Here is a 4,637-nt window from a genome sequence, read left to right on the forward strand (position 1 = left end):
CACTGCTATTTCTTATATATGTGAATGACTATCCACCTAGCATTCAACAAGCAGATTCGGTACATTCTGCAGACGATACTAGGATTATAATAATTCCCATTAGAGTGAAAGTAACAGAGGAGATCGTTAATGATGTTTTACAAAGAATTATTAAGTGGTACTCTGAAAATGGGCAGTCCCTAAATTTTGAGAAAACAAACAATATCAATTTCTGCACAGCAAATAGTCAGACCAACAACTGATGCACCACATGAACAGGAGTCAGTAAATAAGGCAGAACGCTCCAAATTTTTATGTGTCATTTTGCTGAACACTTGAACTGGAAGGAGCATAACACAGTTCCTCAAACAAGTAAGTTCAGCTAACGTAGCTCTTCGTATAATCACTAGTCCTGGAAAAAAACGAACCAACCACCTGACATATTTTGCATATTTCTCCTCAGTGCTGTCTTATGGAATAATTTTCTAGGATAACTCATCATGCCGGCCGCGGTGGCCGAGCGGTTCTAGGCGCTACAGTCTGGAACCGCGCGACCGCTACGGTCGCAGGTTCGAATCCTGCCTCGGGCATGGATGTGTGTGATGTCCTTAGGTTAGTTAGGATTAAGTAGTTCTAAGTTCTAGGGGACTGACGACCTCAGAAGTTAAGTCCCATAGTGCTCAGAGCCATTTGAACCATTTAACTCATCACTCAAAAAGAAATTATTTATTGCACAAAAGCAATCATAGGAATAATAAGTGGTGTTCACCCGCGATCGTCATGCAGGTAGCTTTTCAATGAGCTGTGCGTTATAACTGCACCATCACAATACATACTCATATACTCACGTACCTGGAAACCTATGCCGTATGCTCAAGCGCTTATTGACAGTCTGCAGTGGGGCACAGTGTCAAATGCCTTCCGGAGATCTGGTAATACGGAATCTGCCTGTTGCCCTTCATCCATGGTTCACAGGCTATCGTGTGAGAAAACCGCAAGCTAAGTTTCACACGAGCGATGCTTTCTAAATTGGTAGTGGTTTGTGACATATCTGAGAAGAATTTTATGTTCACCGCTGGGTGTCTCTTTACTGAAATAAATACTAAGCAGTGCCGATGCTCGGTCAGTGGCTCAGAGCGCGTTTGTACTTTCTGACATTTACCTGTGCCAAAGCCACTACATGCATTAGAAACTTGGTGAGTCATACAGTAAGAAACGGCTGTATTAATATGTTTATGGATTCATAAACATCAGCTAAATCTTTCTCTCTCGACTTTACTGTTGGTAATCGCTGAAACCACTGAAACTGATATTAAAAGTAAAGAAAAAGGAAAGAAGATTTATACGTTTAGAATCATGGCTAATTTTAACTCACTGTCTGTTAACGACAGAGTAAGCACCATTCTAGGTGAGTTTAAGAAACAACATTGGCATCTCTGAGTTGTAGCTGTTATGTGACAACTAAAAACGATGGCTGAAATAATATACAAAGTAAAGAAAACTACACGGTCCAGTCACATTAAAGTGCCCACCTGTCAAGAGTCACAACAGCTACCTTTTGAAGCGCGGACCTCTGCGAGACGTGTAAGAAGAAAGTAAATGAAGTTCTAGAAAGTACCAAGACAAGAGAGATGTGGAGCCATGCCGACTCTAGTGCCGTGACCAGCCTGCCCCTGCCGCTGTGGCCTAACGGTTCTAGGCGCTGTAGTCTAGACCCACGCTGCTGCTACGGTCGCAGGTTCGAATCCTGCCTCGGGCATGGATGTGTGTGATGTCCTTAGGTTAGTTAGGTTTAATTAGTTCTAAGTCCAGGGGACTAATGACCTCAGATGTTAAGTCCCATAGTGCTTAGAGCAATTTGAAAAAAATTGTTCAAATGGCTCTGAGCACTATGGGACTCAACTTCTGAGGTCATTAGTCTTCTAGAACTTAGAACTAGTTAAACCTAACTAACCTAAGGACGTCACACACATCCATGCCCGAGGCAGGATTCGAACCTGCGACCGTAGCTGTCTCGCGGTTCCAGACTGCAGCGCCTAGAACCGCACGGCCACTTCAGCCGGCAGAGCCTTAGAACCAGCCGTGGCCACCTGGGCGAGGTTTCTCGGCCGAGGATCCATGGTGCGAACAGCTCGATCGATGTGGTCTTACAGATTCTCGACTGAGGTTAAATCCGAGGCCGAGAGGTTCTAGGCGCTTCAGTCCGGAACCGCGCGACTGCTACGGTCGCAGGTTCAAATCCTGCCGCGGGCATGGATGTTTGTGATGTCCTTAGGTTAATTAGGTTTAAGTAGTTCTAAGTTCTAGGGGACTGATGACCTCAGACGTTAAGTCCCATAGTGCTCAGAGCCGTTTGAAGCGTGTATTCGTCATCGCCATACTGGCGTATCACCCGTGGTGATGATATGGGGTGCCATTGGTTACACGTCTCGGTCACCTCTTGTTCGCATTGACGGCACTTTGAACAGTGGACGTTACATTTCAGATGTGTTACGACCCGTGGCTCTACCCTTCAATCGATCCCTGCGAAACCCTACATTCCAGCAGGATAATGCACGACCGCATGTTGCAGGTCCTGTACAGACCTTTCTGGATACAGAAAATGTTCGACTGCTGCCCTGGCCAGCACATTCTCCAGATCTCTCACCAATTGAAAACGTCTGATGAATGGTGACCGAGCAACTGGCTCGTCACAATACACCAGTCACTACTCCTGATGAACTGTGGTATCGTGTTGAAGCTGCATGGGCAGCTGTACCTGTACACGCCATCCAAGCTCTGTTTGACTCAATGCCCAGGCGTATCAAGGCCGTTATTACGGCCAGAGGTGGCTGTTCTGGGTACTGATTTCTCAGGACCTATGCGCCCAAATTGCGTGAAATGAATACCCGTTTATCATCTGTATTTCTTCTTGGTGAAGCAATTTTAATGGCCAGTAGTGTATGAATTAGGCGCAAGCTGTGGAGACTCATATGCAGCAGTTTTCACTGCACGGTCATAGGGGAGACACTGTTGGTAGCCCACTGGTTCATCTTGGCGGTCACTTGCCAAGCAGTTGCACGTCTATTCGCTTGTACACATCTCCGCAGCCATCATTCAACCCTGTCATCTATGGGCCGTGATGCACCACAACTGTCTCGGCGCTGGTTTTGGATAGCGCCATTTTTCCATACACGGTGTACTTTAACCATGGCGGCACGCATCAGTTTAAAAACTTATTCGTTTCGGAAATGTTTCCACCTTTGGCTCCATAGCCAATGATCATTCGCTTTTGGACGTCATACAAATCGCTCCGTTGCCGCATTACGACAACGACTGAACTGTTTTCCACGTCCCCCACCCCGACACGCTTTACGTACCATCCACTGCTAGTGCTGACACCTGCCGTCCGTAAATGGTTATAGCACGATGACATCGAACATAAGCGGTGGTCGCAATAAAGTGAATGGGCCGTTTGTTTGTTTAAACACCATGGTAGTGGACATGTCTGTGTTTTTAGGCTGACATGAAGAAATAAGAACTGCAGGTTTGCGCTGTAACAAAAATTCTAATGTGAGAGGTGTATGCTGTGGGGTCTTATCCACTCGTCGCTGATAGGGTGCCTACGGGATGCAGCGTTCTCGGAATGCTATACAACAATTTCAAACAAATAACATTAGTAGTTTTATTTCTAGAAAGCAATTGACAATGCTTAACTTTGGAGATACATCAAATGTCGCTAGCAAGAGGTGACACGAAAACAGTAAAGTTCTTGCTATACACAAAGTTCCTGGCAATTGGCACGTCACAGATAGCTACCGTCCGCGTTCCGGTGGCGATCTGCGCGGCCGAGGCTAGCTGCAGCGTCGCCTTTATTCACATCTTGCTGGGGGCGCCCCTGGCGCAGCGTGGTTCAATTCCGCGTACCATTGGCCGCCGTTTCCTCACCGCCTTCTCTGGTCTCGCATTCCGCAACTTCGTACCGGCGTTTGTGGTTAAAGCACTCCGTCCTCAGGCCACAAGTGGCCCATCGGGATCATCCGACCGCCATGTCATCAGCTGAAGGTGCGGATAGGAGGGGCGTGTGGTCAGCACACCGCCCTCCCCGTCGTTATGAAGGTTTTCTTTGACCGGAGCCGCTACTAGTCGGTCGAGTAGCACCTCAGTTAGCATCACGAGGCTGGGTGCGCCCCGAAAAATGGCAACAGCTCATGACGGCCCCGGATGGTCACCCATCCAAGTGCCGGCCACGCCCGACTGTGCTTAAATTCGGTGATCTGACGGGAACCGGTATATCCACTGTGGCAAGGCCGTTGCCCCGTTTGTGGTTACGCCTGTACATATTCTAAAAGTAAAGACCATTCTGTCATAAAAAATACTCTCTCTAGAAAATGCTTTTGTCGGTAGTTTTCTTTTCCTACAATTCTACTTCGTGGGTGTCGTTGTCTAGCGGGCAGAGCACTACACACCAGCACTGGAGGTGCGGGGAAGGGGACTCGTTCAGGTTTCTCCAGGACTACTCCTGGTGCACCCAGACTGCTATCAAACGAGTACCGGGTAGTTTCCCTGGGGCGTGGGACCCTCCTCCTCCCTGTCGTAGTGCCGCGGCAAAGAAAGGCTGTACTCTACCTGCAGTCGGGCCAACACTCCAGTTACAGACTAGCGCCACAGAACATACT

At 47.8% G+C, this 4,637-nt stretch overlaps 1 pseudogene; it reads right to left on the reverse strand.

Moving 5' to 3' along the window:
- Nucleotides 1-4,157: 4,157 nt before the first annotated feature.
- On the reverse strand, nucleotides 4,158-4,276 carry LOC124557295 (annotated as a pseudogene).
- Between the last annotated feature and the right edge of the window lie 361 nt (nucleotides 4,277-4,637).

This window comes from Schistocerca americana, chromosome X (genome assembly GCF_021461395.2).
Source record: "Schistocerca americana isolate TAMUIC-IGC-003095 chromosome X, iqSchAmer2.1, whole genome shotgun sequence".
Lineage (NCBI taxonomy): Eukaryota > Metazoa > Arthropoda > Insecta > Orthoptera > Acrididae > Schistocerca > Schistocerca americana.